Raw genomic sequence first — 15,465 nt, forward strand, 5'->3', positions numbered from 1 at the left:
GCAGTGAACCAATCACCTTTGAGGGGGGGGAAACCTATCGTTGATTAAACATTATCCAGTGTTTCCCCTACCATTGTCTTGGAGGGGCGCTGCGCCCCGCCAATGGAGCCCCGCCTCCCCCCCTGATATTCAAGGTGTTTTAAAAAATATATATATATAATTTTATTTTTAAATATATATATAGCACCAAATTGCAAATAATCTATAACTACTGTCACTTTTCACATTGAACATGTGCTCTTTTATTAAATAAACTAAACGCTTTCATTTTAAGTTGTGAGTTTAGTGTTTTTGACCCTAAGAAACACTGATGCATTAATCAATAACAATAATCCACAGCTCCTCTCTCTGCTCCAGAGGATTTAAAAAATATATATCCCAATGCCACAAAAACGCATCAGTGACGTGGTTGAAATCTTGTCTCCAGAAAACAAAAAACGGAAACAAGCGGTATCAGTGACTGTGTGTTTGATGTGGCTCTTTGCAGTAACATAGAAAAAAATGTGGCTCTTAACCTCTGACTGGTTGGCCACCCCTGCATTACATGGTTTAGGACCAAAGTATATTGTTGAACTCCTACATAATTACGAGCCATCAAGGTGCCTCAGGTCTTCTGGGACGGGTCTGCTATCGGCTCCGAGAGTAAAATCAAAACATGGAGAGGCAGCATTTAGCTGTTATGCCCCGACACTCTGGAACAAACTACCCAAATCATGCACGTCCGCAGAAACGCTTACTATTTTTAAATCGAGACTAAAAACATATCTCTTTGGCTGCTTTTAATTAAGCTGCTCATATTCGCACTACAGTATGCCTTTTAAACATGTATTGTATACCTGTGGTGTTTATTTTTATTATTTTATTAGGGCCCGAGCACGGAGCGCTAGGACCCAACGGCGTCCTAGCACGAAGTGCGAGGCACCTATTGTTATTGGTGGTATTATTAGGGCCCGAGCACGGAGCGCTAGGACCCAACGGCGTCCTTGCACGAAGTGCGAGGCACCTATTGTTATTGGTGGAATTATTATTTTTCTGCTGGCGTTTCCTGTTTTTGAGGCCTTTAGGACGCTGACAAAGTTGTATAATTTTGCACGGACGCCAGGACTGGTGAAAAATACAATATTCTGTCAATGGGTTAAATATTCCAACGTCCCCGCTAGCGCCACCTATGAAAAACCCATTTCGGAATAAATGTACAAAGTCGCACCGTAACTCCAAATGACCTGAAATGTTGCACACATATCCGGGTGGACCTGCTCTACAAATAATTTAAATTAAATTAGCATAATGTTCAAAACAGTTAAATATTCACTTAAATTTCAATTTTCAGTTTTTCAACACCAAACTTCGTATACAGCATCGGTGGAGGGTCAGACACATTACCCTAGGAGATGAGCATGTTCAAACGATAATCATTTCCGCCATGAATTAAAACGTACTCGCAAAAAGGCGGGGCTTATAAAGAAATGCTCATAACTCATCAACAATGTATCCATTCACCACAGATTTTGGTGGAAAGGTTAAGTCTGTCTTGGGAAATAGGCACACCAAATAATTTTCATTTAGGACTATAGGGGGCGCCAAAAACACTACCAATTTATAACTCAAGAGCGGATGGACGAATTATTATTTATGTGTTTTACACATACTCTGGGGGTGACTACGAACTCAAATTTAAAGTGTTGCAATAAATTCAGAATGTGGGCGTGGCCTATCTTTTTTTTTTAAATTGCGATAGCATAAAATGAGCTTCGGACGCAAAACTTGGGACACACGTCAGAGCCCACGACCTTTTCGAGAATGTAAAAATAAAACGTACATTTTCAAAAACAATGCTCACTAGCGCCCCCTATTGTGTGGTAGTCACATAGTTTCTCAGAACTTCACGAATTTTGGCACAGACATTCCTCATGGAATTGCGGACATATTTGTACATACATTCCATTAGCCCCGCCCCCCAAAAAGTCGGCCATTTTGAAATATGTGCGTTTTTTATGCATTTTAAGCACATTCTTGCGCACTCCTCCGGGAATGATCGGAAAAATTCCAATCCAGGACACGTTTAGCCCCTATCCAATATGATACTTAATTGAGGAGCACATTTTTGAAAAATTACTCGTGGAGGTCGTAAGCTAACAGCGAATACACCATTTTTGACGATTTACATGTCACAAATTACTCCAAACTACTAGGATATAGTTATTCCGATATTCACGAAACGCTGTATACATATTGCTATTATGATTGCACATATATTTCAAATTGCCTTCCATTGGCCCCGCCCCCCAGAAAGTCGGCCATTTTACGCACGCCTCCTCGATAATCGATCCTCGACGAGCCTTTAGAGACATTTGTTTTCCTTCGAGACGACGCACTAGGGCTGTGCGATTATGGCAAAAATCATAATCACGATTATTTGGGTCAATAATTGATATCACGATTATTTTGACGATTATTCATTGACCATTTATTGAACTTTAAAACAAATAATATTTTACCAATAAACAAGAACAAATATGTTGGAGCGCACTTCCAAAACCATGATAAATAAAAATAAATTGGACCAAAATAAATTAAATCAAATATGATGCAGTGCACTGTCACAACCTACTGAAAACTCCTTAACATATAGCCAACATTTTGGTAAAACATATTCAACATATTCCACTCAGGCTGGCCAACCGTCATGGTCCAGAAGTAACAGGAAATAAATGTTGAACTACAATTTAAGACCAAATTAAAAAAATGTAGGCCACCATGGCAAATGCTGGTAGGGCTGCTCGTGTCATCTCTTAAGGCGAGACACGGCAGGCAAAAACATCGTTTTTCAAGTACTGGTCAATTTTGAGATTTTGTGCTATTTTGATTCCATAACATGTTTTCTTTCAGGCTTTTGGAAGGAAAACGTACAAAATACACATTTAAGTGTTTATTTTACTATAGTTTGTCTATTTGCGTCTGTAGATTTCTCCTAAATTCACCAAAAGTTAGCATTCTAACGTAACATAAAGTACCGCGACCGCTGTGTGCACCATGTCAACAGAGGTATCGCTGGAAAGCTGTGTCTCTCCTGCACAATCTCATCGGATCCAAATATGGTCATTTCCTTTGTATCAGCAACAAATCGTGAAAGCACAAAGGGGTCTTAACCAGTTAAGCCCTGAGCCTGTTTTTAAGGTTTCAGGCTCGAAAATGCCACTAACACAACAAATGATATATCTTCACTTCTAAAAGGGGTAAATTAATAGTTGGGTGGGTTAGTAGACTAAAAGCTTTAGGAATCCAAACTATAACATATAATAAGTACCCTGTATCAAGATTGATGCAAAACAAGTGAAATTTGACCTTTTTAGAGAGATTTAGAAAAATAAAGTCTAAGCGGACTCACCTCTGGGTAATTTGGGAACCATCGGTTCCATTTGAACTTTTTCACTGTAAAAATCATTTTATTACTTTGAATTATCACTATAGGTATTCATTCCATCCAAATACAACTGTTGTGAAAAAAAATAAAAATAAAATAAAATAAAAACATAGGCCTACTCTTACAGTGAGCCTCTGAATTAGCCCCGAGCGAAAAATGCTAACCTATTACAGCACCCAAAATCACTCCTCGCTCCCTTATTACTTATCCTAGCTGCACATCCAACACATTGTTTATGATCGCAAGGAGACACAGAATCTAACGGTGCCCACCTGAACAGCCCAACACTGAAAGATACAAACTCGCGACGTTATCAACAAAAACGTACATCAAAACAAATGGCGCTAGCGCTAATGCGCTAGGCTAACAATGACTTACCTTCATCGTTGTCTGGTCTAAACTGGTCTTCAATGGCATTAAAACGATAAAAACGATGATGTAGTTAATCCATAGATTAATATCCAATGGGGCTGTGTCCCCTTTGAAATGTTCTGATAATCTATAAGCAATAAAACTGCAATTCCGTTATCTGCTGTCCGCTCTGTGCTCCGTGCGCTCTGGGTCCTGCTGCAATTCCTGCTTCTTTACGCTGTAAACAATAAATGAAGTGGGCTGCGTAATGTACTTAAGTTGGCTGCCATTCTTTATAATTTGCGCAGGACCATATCTCTGGAACCCATTGGTCGATTCGTGTGATTTACACCTTTTTCTTAACCATCAGAACCAATAGAATCGATGGGCAGTTCCCAAATCTACGTAAACATTACCATAGCGGACGTAATAGAGAAGCAAACGAAGCATATCTGAAAGTGCAAGCCTGGACGGCAATACTTTATACCGAGTATATTGCCATAAATATGATGATTGATTATCAGTAAAAAATTATACGTGACACAAAGACATTGGATTAACCTTGAGATGCGTTTTTATTCCGTTGAACACAACTTTTGATTACAAATCAAAAAAAGGTAAGACGTAATTATTTATATTATTATAAAATATTATATTTTTGAAACCGGATGTTGTTTACTTTCTCTTTTCTGGCTGATAGCTCCAGGAATTCGAGGTCGGACAGTGATGACATTACATGTGTGGAATCTGTGGAGTCTCAGCTTTAAATCGTATATCTTGTTTGTGCAGTTAAGATGGTAATAAGGACATTTCTACCGTGTGTTGTGTGTAAAAAAGCGTTAGCATTAGTTAGCATTTTTTCGCTCAATGCTAATTCAAAGGCTTGGTATTACTCTTGTGTTTTTTTTAGCTAACAATTGTTCTTATTGTCAGTTAGCGGAGTTTCTTACCTTTAAAAGGGTATGAAACATTAATAGTTTCATAAATGTTAAGAAGCCCTGAGACATGTGAGAAAAAAAAAAACTGTGGGAGGGGTCCACTGGGGGGACCTTCGGGCTTAACTGGTTAAACCAAGAAACGAAATCTCATTGGCTGGTGTCAATTTCTGACAACGTGATTCGTTCAGATGCGTCACGTGGTGTGCTAAAACACTTCCTGGTTAGCTTTCAGCTAGAAATTGAAATCTCAAAATGCCAAAAGAACGACGAAAAAAACGTTCACAGAGAAGACGACAACAATTGTCACTTGCACGAAGCAAGGTTATAAAAAAAAAAATGACCCTGAACATGAAATACCTTCACGGAGTGCGTCGATGCGCAAGCTATCATCCAAAGAACAGGAGGGTTTAGCTAGCGCCTCACTGCAATCTTTAAAGGTCGTTTTCTCAAATTGAGTTTTTTCTCCTACTCTGAATTCGAAATGTCAACTTCAGTAGCACGTAGAGACACCAAACCTTCCAGTTATATTCCTATCAATATTATGAAGGCTTTTACAGAAGGGTTTGTTCATATATCATTCATAGCCTGAATTATACAACATTGTATACCTAAAAACATGGCGAAAATGGATATTGTAGGGCTGTTGACAGTATTTTCTGATTTATGGAGTGATATCCAATATCCCTTCTGTAAAAGCCTTAGATACTAATATGACTACAAAATGAAACAAGAATTTTGAATCTGGCTATATCCAAAGTTCAGATTTCGATTCCTGAAATGTGTTAAAATATGTGCATATTTAATGAGATAATGGATAATTTGCATGTTTAAACATGCTATTTCAGAAAACTTGTAATACAAAAGACAATTGCCTTATTGTAAGTAATTAACTGGAGATATTTCTAGCTGATACCTTTAAGTTAAAAAAAATTACCCTATTCACCTGGGGTGTCTCGCCTTAAAGATTTTTTGCAAGAAACACCAGCCTGTTTACATGGTCTGGTTTCAGAGATGAGCGCAGGCAGGGGACGATATTGCCATCTGTACTGAAGACCCTCAGCCACGCTCCGACACATGTGACGCCGGCCAATCACAAAGCTTTGATGCGTTCAAGTGAATTATTCTGGCACAGGAAGATTATGTTACAGGACATTAACGATAAAACAGAATATTGTTGTTCTATTTGTAGACACATCTCGTGATCGACTGGTTGGGCACCCCTGGGCTAGACCATAGGTCTGTTGTGGTAGCAAAGTAGTCAGCTGAAGCCACATCTCTCTCAACTTCCCCACGGCATTTTTCATATAGTGCAGGCAGCGCAGACCTGCTGAAATAATACCGAGACGGCATCGCGTAACGCTTGTCCAACGTGTTGACAAGTTGCTTAAAGCCCTGGTTGCTAACAGTGCTAACTGGGCACATATCTTTAGCGATGTGAAATGTAATGGCAAAGTACTTGCAAATAGTGGAAATAGTTTTACCCTTCTTTTTAACAAGTTGCTGCTCTTGTTCTGACATCTTCGCTCGCGCTGAACACTCACAACACATGTCACTCCCACGTGGCCGAGTGGGCTTTTAGGGAGAGGCGAAAGCGCACCCAGCAAAATAATCGTATTTTGTCAATTATGCTGTTTTCATAATCGTCGCAAGCCATAATCGTAATCGCGATTAAAATACGATTAATTGCACAGCCCTACGGCGCGCCGACATCCGTTTCCGGGTTGCTGCCGGAGGACCTGGGAGTCTGGGACGTGAAAATTATAGAAATGAGAAACGGCTCATTTCCCAGGACTCGCGCGCGTCTGCTTGACGCCGGGACGACCGGCCGCCCTCCCCGACAGGCGCACGGACGCGAGGGCCCGCTCATCACTGCGCGCACAAGTGCGACCGCAGTTTTAATTATCTTTGCTTTGTAATGTCTGTTGTAAAATTGTATAATGTGTTTTTAATGTATTTATTCCTAAAAAGTATTTAAATTTGTTTTGTAAAGCACTTTGAATTGTCGCGTACAGAAAAGTGCTATATAAATAAACTTGCCTTGCCTTACAACATTTAACCTTTGCATCCTTTTCACATTTTCCACACATGTTGTCCTCCGCATCTCGCACGCCTTAGCTGTCCTTTACACTGCTGCGCTGTGAGCCCCATGCATTGACATGCGTAGCACCTGAGAGGTTTGGGAATGTACTCCCTGTTGTGGAAATATTTTCCAAGGCCCATAACTTTGACCCAGTTTATCAGTTCAAACTGTCCTGACTGAGCACACGCACCTCGTAACCTTGGCTGCTGTGCTCTCAGTGTTCTGTCTCCCTGTTCCTGCCTGTTGGCGTCAGCTGATATCATTCTATGTTCCTGCCTGTTGGATCAGCTGATAGAGGTGTTATGATTCTATGTTCCTGCCTGTTGAGTCAGCTGATAGAGGTGTTATGATTCTATGTTCCTGCCTGTTGGCGTCAGCTGATAGAGGTGTTATGATTCTATGTTCCTGCCTGTTGGCGTCAGCTGATAGAGGTGTTATGGTTCTATGTTCCTGCCTGTTGACGTCAGCTGATAGAGGTGTTATGATTCTATGTTCCTGCCTGTTGGCGTCAGCTGATAGAGGTGTTATGATTCTATGTTCCTGCCTGTTGGCGTCAGCTGATAGAGGTGTTATGATTCTATGTTCCTGCCTGTTGGCGTCAGCTGATAGAGGTGTTATGATTCTATGTTCCTGCCTGTTGGCGTCAGCTGATAGAGGTGTTATAGTTCTATGTTCCTGCCTGTTGGCGTCAGCTGATAGAGGTGTTATGATTCCATGTTCCTGCCTGTTGGCGTCAGCTGATAGAGGTGTTATGATTCTATGTTCCTGCCTGTTGACGTCAGCTGATAGAGGTGTTATGGTTCTATGTTCCTGCCTGTTGGCGTCAGCTGATAGAGGTGTTATCATTCTATGTTCCTGCCTGTTGGCGTCAGCTGATAGAGGTGTTATCATTCTATGTTCCTGCCTGTTGACGTCTGCTGATAGAGGTGTTATGATTCTATGTTCCTGCCTGTTGGTAGAGGTGTTATGATTCTATGTTCCTGCCTGTTGACGTCAGTTGATAGAGGTGTTATGGTTCTATGTTCCTGCCTGTTGGCGTCAGCTGATAGAGGTGTTATCATTCTATGTTCCTGCCTGTTGGCGTCAGCTGATAGAGGTGTTATGGTTCTATGTTCCTGCCTGTTGGCGTCAGCTGATAGAGGTGTTATCATTCTATGTTCCTGCCTGTTGGCGTCAGCTGATAGAGGTGTTATGATTTTATCTTGTTATGCAGCAGTTTGATGATGCTCTCAGAACTAGTTAAATACATGGGTCTGAGGTAGAGTTTTTTAGAATTGACGTGGCAACTCTACCGTGAAGTCAGAACCTCTGGCTCTTGGACTTGTGATGTGAATCCTCCGGCCGTAACTCCAAATAAACCATCAGTGTTTGACATCAAAGCTCCTGCTCTTCCTGAGTCGGTGACTCCCACTGCATAGCTACACAGAAGTTTCCCTTACACTCCCTAACCATGAAGTTCAAATATCCCATTTGTACTGCCTTAGTAAGGTTCTCTCAAACTGAATGAGAACTGATAATGTTTCTTTGAGTGTGCCATCCGGTTTGCTTTTAAGCCTTGTGACTTCCACTACTTTGCCTCCTTTTATTCACTTTGAACATCTTCCACTGACATGTCCAATGACTCCTGAGATGACTCCTCTCAGTTTTGCCATTGCCTTCCTTTTCTCCCCATTCAGTGAGTTCATTCCCAGAATCTTTTCCTGCTGCTGTTTGTTATTGGCATGTACCAAAACCCGCTTGTTGTTCATGAATTTAGCTAGTTTAATTTTTCCAAACTCTTTTTCAATTGCTTTGGTAAGTTTAATCGGGTGGTAATGCCCACCATCCTGATTGAATTATATTACAACTTTCCACTCGTGTTCTAGTTCTTTATTCAAAATTGCTTGGCTGTCATTTTGATTGACTTTTGATTTTTTGCTTTGGTTAGCCTTGTCTGCTTCACCCGACCAACTTCGCGCTCTTACTGAGCTATCTCTTTCTATCAAAGCCCTTCCTCGCAGCTTTGGATATCATCCGTTTCATATTGTGTCTTTGGCTACCATCTGAGCTGGTTGACATGATGAGACAGTCAATGTACAGTCCAATGCTACCGTTTCTTCTGTATATCTGGAGCATCTTTCCTGCTTTATCACCACATTCAAAGTGTTTTACGGAGTCTGTAGGGAGAAAGCTGTCTCTTCATGTACTATTGGCTGCAGGTCAGCTCTAACTGTGAGTAATGTTTTCTGAAGTAGTGGGTTTTTAGGATCATGCATATGCTGTTTCTCAATAGTTTTAAGTTCAGATTGTAAATTATTTTTATTTTTAATAGCTTTGCTGTGCTTCGCTGATTATCCACCCTCTGCAGGTGGCCTTAAAGGCTTGCCATACAGTTTGAATGGAAGACACACAGTCTACATTTATTGATTAATATTCTTTTATTTTCGATAAGTGAGATGAATGTGTCATCTTTTAACAAGGAGTTGTTAAGTCTCCATTGTTTAGGTCTGTTCTCACTAGCAACTAGGAACAAAGTGATAGACTGAGGGGCGTGGTCTGATAGGACAATACTATGTATGTCTGCATCCATTACATTTTTAATAACAGAGTGGGATATTAAGAGGTAGTCAATTCTTGAGTAGGATTTATGCACCTTAGACTAAAATGTATATTCACCAGAGAGAGGGTACAGCGTCCGCCACACATCAGCCATTGCCAGTGATTCTAACAGCTCATTGATAGTGATCTGTCCATTGGAGGAGGATGGCCTGAGCGGTCTAGTGAAGCATCTTTCACTAGATTAAAATCTCCTCCCATCAAGATAGGGCTGTCAGTGCACTGGGCCAAAATGGTGATCAGAGGGCACATAAAGGAAGCTTGTGCAGAGTTTGGGGCATAAATATTCACTAATGTGCATTTTTCATTCTACAATTTACCTCGCAAAACCAGATATCGACCTTTCTTATCACTAACCAAATCAGTCAGTTCAAAATATATTTTCTTAGATATCAGTATACTGACACCTCTCGTGCCTCTAGAGCAGTGGTTCTCAACTGGTCAGGCCTCGGGACCCACTTTTTCCTTTGTCAATACATCGCGACCCGAAATTTTGAAGCACTCAAATCTATTCAACAAAAAATGGTGCTGTAATATATACGCTTTTCAGCATACAATATTAATTAAAGTGAAGTACAGTGCATATATCCCTTATACCCCTTCACAGAACTAAATAATGCTTTTAAATAAGGTTTAATGAGATGATGGAATCAAAGCTGAACTGCATAAAATAAAAAGGCACATGCTGAAAACCCAACCCCAGCAGGGGGTCTGGGGGGATTCTCCCCCAGGAGATTTTTAGAAATACTAACATATAAACTACCCATTCTGGTACACTCTGAGAAGAAAATATATAGATGTATTACGACATATTAATAATATTTTATGCCATTGTTTGTTTTTCACTTTGTTCTGAAGCTGAACTTGCTGCTCCTCACAGAGAGAAGAGCAAAGAGGAGAGAGTCTGTGTGAATTACTTTAAATTGTGGGTAAGGGTAGATAGCCCCCATTGTTCTGTGACCTGTCAATCATCAAACCGGGGGGCATATTTCATTATGTGTTAATTTCTATCTGAAGTTGTACCCATGGATGTATAAAGAATAGTTCTACATCAAAGTTATTCTCCGTGGGGACTTCCGGCAACAATCTTGATTCTGATTGGCCTGAAGAATCGAAAAAACAGAAGTTTTATTGAGAAGATGATCACTACGTGACAGAAGTTTTCAAAACCGTTTATGGTCTCCCGTCATACTTGCCAACCCTCCCGATTTTCATTGCCCTCTCCCGGTTTCCTCCCGGGGTCATATTTTTCCCACATTTCTCCCGATTTCTGACAAAATCAGATTTACATTTACTCAGGACTGTTTCCACTCAGACTTTAATACAGCTACACCATTGTTTGGTTTCCATGGTCGCACGCGCAACTGAAAGTCTGAGAGGGTGAGGAAGATAGTCACAGAAAACAGAACAAGAATCGACAACTCGACCCTCTGCTTACTCCTTTCCTGTCCAGCCCACACTATGCTCCATCAAGGATGGTGATACAGGCAGCAAGGCAGTGCACTTAGAACTACAATAAGCATGGTAATGTTAATCTAATACAGCTCCGGCGATCCACTAGCACACGTCCCCCCCGCGGTGGTTTTCAAATCCTCCCGATTTCTGAGGTCTCAAGGTTGGCAAGTATGTCTCCCGTACTTCCAGTTCAATGCACGCCTACTGCATGCACAGCGTTAGAAAATCGGGCCTTCAAAATAAAGTTTGACTTTTTTCCCCAAAAAAAAAAAACTTGGCCAACCCATCTTTGCTTTAATTTGTTTGATTCTTCTAAGTTGAAGTGGGTCTCCTGTAACATGGCTATATCACTATCAAGGCACCTTTAGATGTTCTGAATTCCATTTACATTCCATGATGTTACCTTTATAGCATTAATAGCACAGAGTGAGTCTATGAAGGAGGAGAAGGAGGGGGGAGACCAGTGTGTATGTGTGCCCGTTTGCACGCGTCTATGCATGTGGGTGTGCTTGTCTCCCAGAACAAAACTAAACACACCATCCTGCACTGCTTATTAAACTATATGAATACCTGGCACTGTAACGGAGGGGGGGGGGACATACAACGACACAACGTAAACGATAAACACAACAAACATTACTACGCCAAGTGGCATAGACAATACATAAATACAATCGTGAGAAAAGGTAGGCCCCATCTCCTATCCGCGATAGTCGGGTGTAGGCGCAGGTTTGCTGCATCAACCAGACCGAAACATAAATGAAATTAACTTATACAGTACCGGCATGTCCTGAGAATAAGACCGCAACATTTTTAAGTGTTTTTTTTCTCTTTTCTTATTCTGACGTTAATCAGCATTAACTTAAATAGTGAAAAGAAAACTATGGTTGCCTCTACATACTTGAATTAAAGAGTTTGAAATGAAGGAGGGCAAGCAAGTTGGATTGTTAAAGCGCAGTCACATACATATTGAAAGTCATCTTTAGGAAAGAAGAGCAACCAGCTCAAAAAACGTCTGGAAGTTTGACTTTCAGGTCCCTCAGTGTCGCCTCCGGAGATTCATATCTGAAAGTCTCTCCCTCGATAGTGATGACAAATCTCGCAGACCGGTGTTCTTGACTTCCTCGAAGATGTCCTTGTAGGCCGCTCGTTGTTTTTGGATCTCCATTGCCAGATTCTGTCGGACGAACAAACGTTGACACTCGAAGAGTAGTGACTGTTTGTTTCTGGATGCTTGTAAGATGCTCTGTCTGTCACCCCACCGGAGCAGCCGCACGATGATGGTTCGCGGAGGCTTATCTGGGTTCGGTTTAGGTCCGAGGGCTCTGTGTGCCCGGTCGATCTCTGGGAGTGGGTCGCTCTCTTTTAACGTATAATTGTGTTCAAGAAGCTGACCAGGTCCCCTGCTTCAGCGCCTTCCTTCAGCCCACTGATTCTGATAGTATTCCTTCTTCCTCTGCTCTGGTCGATAACCCGTTCACGTAAAAGTTTCAAATCTTTGGATAATTGTTTAAATGTCGCACCGTCGGTGCTGGCTTGATCTTCTAGCGTACTTATCCGTTTTTCAGTGTTAGATATCCTGTTGAGTGCTGCTTTCGCGTCTTTATTCATTGTTTGTACAGTCTTTTGGAGAGTATCACATTTATTCTCAAATCCCTTTTTGATATCTTGAATCTCTGTGCACATCTGCTAAATACACAAGTTAACACTCTGCGCACAGCTGCTGGGCCCAGCTGCTTATCAGTGTTTCACACGTGCTAACCAATGCTAACGTTAGCTCTTCACTCAATGCATCGGAAAATGTGGTATAAGTACATTTTCTCCCATTCATTTCTAAGGGCAAGTGAAACCATTAGCCCATCCCATGCAGTCTAAACATGGTCTTTGCTTCTTTTTTTCTGCAACTGTTTGATGATGTTCCTTTTTAATAAAAAAAAATACTATTTACAAATAAACAACTTTTTTGAAGTTGTTTATTTATATTGTTGATGCCCAAGTGGTTTTAAATTTGTATTTGAAGAAGAAATTATACAAATATGCAAAGGAAAAAACAATTCTACAATAAAAACAAAAGGCTTTGAGGTTTTTAAGTTGAATAACGTTATGTTTTATTACAAAGCAACATTCAGCAGGTATATACAATAACAGTAGCAAAGGGAGGCATATAACCAAAAGAAACAATCAAAACAGGTTCGACAACACGTGCAATGATCAGTCCTGCTGTTCCTCTGTTGTCCTTCTACACCCTGTAATACATTGTAAAGATATTTTTGACATCAGCCATATCAAAATATGGCAATATATGTTACTCCTCTGTCAGATAAAAATGGTAATCAAATGCTTAGACTAATTAGTTATTGGTAAATTACCATAATAATAAAATGCTACATACCACGTGGAACAAGGTTCCCACTCCACCAATTGCATTTGCTTCCCCTAAAAAAATAATCGGAAATATTTTTACCATTTCAAGCAAAAAGATTTAAGTTATGTTGCATTCAATTCCACAAAGTGCGTCTGTAGCATGCTTTAGATGTACATTATATGAGCTGACAGTGACCTGTATTTATGACGAGCCTTTTGGTTTTTACTACAGTCTTCACTGGGTAGTACTGCTCTCCTCCCACGATCTTATGGCTGCATTCTGAAAGAGCAAAAATAATGTACACTCGTTTTTTTTACTTTTGCACAATTTGATCTGTAATTTATAAAATCACATTCAGTTTGCTTTTATTCGCATCAATTATATTTCCACAATTATTTGAACATGTCAACTGTATATATAAAACTGCAAAAACTTTACACAAAAGGACAATCATAACATATATTTGAATGTTGTGGGTCGTTCTTCCACCACCGTTTAACAAATTATGAATTGTTTTTTTAAAAGTGTTTCTTTATTGATAAATAGTTGTAAAACAAAAATGCCCTAAAAGGTATCTGTTTAGAAAAGACAACAGTTGACATTTTAAAAACATACTAGAGCTAGTGTCTTTACTGTCTAATCCCAATTATAATTGAAGCTAAATAACCTTCAAAGTGTTGGAGGTTCTTCTTCTTGAGCTTCTTCCTTGGAGACACGTCTGTTGAGATGAAAGAAAACCTTTTGTGAAGAGCTGTTATTATACTGTACACTTGATGTTACTGTTTAAAATATATCATTTAGTTGTTTAAAACAGCACTGTTCATTTGGCTAATTGTCAAGACTTACCAGAAGTGTTTCTTGTTTTTAATATTCATATCATAACAGCAATAAAAAGTCATCAATAATTCATTTCAGCTGGCTCCGTAGAGTGTGTTTGTGTGTGTTTACAGGTTCAATGATGAGCTGCACCTGTCGGGGAGGATACCTGCTTGATGAGCTATACCTGGGGAAAGAATATAGGAGGAGCCAAGCCGGATACGTCCCTCTCACTCCTCTGGGCACTCACTCCGGGCCAGCCGCGGGGATCTGTTGCCGGTGCCGCTTGATAATTGTACGCCTTTATTTGACAGTGAGAGAAAGGATATTTGGGAGGGAAAAATAGCGCACGGGTTGCCAGCAAATGGTCCAGCCGGCCGAGAAATGACCGGAGATTCGCTCCTCAACACATTTGCACAGAAGTGGTAACGGACAGTGGCGTTTTTATATGTACAAAAGTGGTGGGGCACAAAAAACTTAGATGTCTATAGCTTCTGCAGTGAGGTTCATGGCTGGTGAGGCACTGGCTCTGACTCTTCAGGTTTACAAATATTATATTTTGACCTAAATCAAAATATAATATTATTTTCAAAAGCCTCTTCAGTCTGATGCTTCGATTAATTTTAAACAGACAGTTCAACAAAAGGATACCCAAAAAATCCCATTTTTTATCATTTAAATATTGAATTGTTCTCTCTTAGTAAGATCCCATTTTCAATACAATTGCGGTCTTACCCTGACTTGAAGATGAAGTCCATTTGCCTATCCTTCTGGACAAAAATCTCTATTACTTTTTTGTAAAAGTCCTCCTTATCTTCTTGTAGTTTCAAAAGTCTATCATAAATCTAAATTATGGATTTATGATTCGAAAATGATAAAAGTAGGGTAGACATGTGGATATTATCCGGCTGAACAAAACGTACATTTATCTAACAGCTACGTTTCCCACAGATCTTATTTTGAGCTATTTTCTAAAATCTTATGGAGAAATCTCATTGCTTTTTTGTGGAGGGAAGCCATGCGCAGCTTACTTCCTGGTTTTAGGAGGCGTCTCTCTCCTGCTCTTCACACACCACACTTTTCGCGGCACACGTACTTACAGCCAATCAGCTCTGAATGATGTGAGATGATGGTGGGGATGGCAGCTCTATGCCCCTATGGTCATTATTTTTTGCCACACACATTAAATAGGACAATACTCTGAGCATGCGCAGTGTAGTTTTTACAGTCACCGTTCACTTAGACCAGGGGTGGGGAACCTTTTTCCTCTCAAGGGCCATTTAAATGTTTTCAACATCCTCCGAGGGCCGTATAAATTATTGACCTCTGCTTAAAAATACTAAAATCACAGCCCACTAATTTCACCTTTCTTTCATGCTGTGCAAAGAAAAAGCAACCTCTTAATCCAGATATCTTGCCATGACTCACGCATGCATGAGTA

General features: G+C 40.3%; 1 long non-coding RNA gene across 1 annotated transcript; it reads right to left on the minus strand.

The window, feature by feature from the left end:
- Positions 1-13,346: 13,346 nt before the first annotated feature.
- LOC117550484 lies at positions 13,347-14,290 on the minus strand. Its single transcript, XR_004569657.1, has 3 exons — positions 14,212-14,290; positions 13,876-13,926; positions 13,347-13,487 (listed from the first exon to the last, which is right to left on the minus strand). It is a non-coding gene; the product is annotated as an uncharacterized LOC117550484 (long non-coding RNA).
- Between the last annotated feature and the right edge of the window lie 1,175 nt (positions 14,291-15,465).

Source organism: Gymnodraco acuticeps, unplaced genomic scaffold, assembly GCF_902827175.1.
Source record: "Gymnodraco acuticeps unplaced genomic scaffold, fGymAcu1.1, whole genome shotgun sequence".
In the NCBI taxonomy this organism is placed as follows: domain Eukaryota; kingdom Metazoa; phylum Chordata; class Actinopteri; order Perciformes; family Bathydraconidae; genus Gymnodraco; species Gymnodraco acuticeps.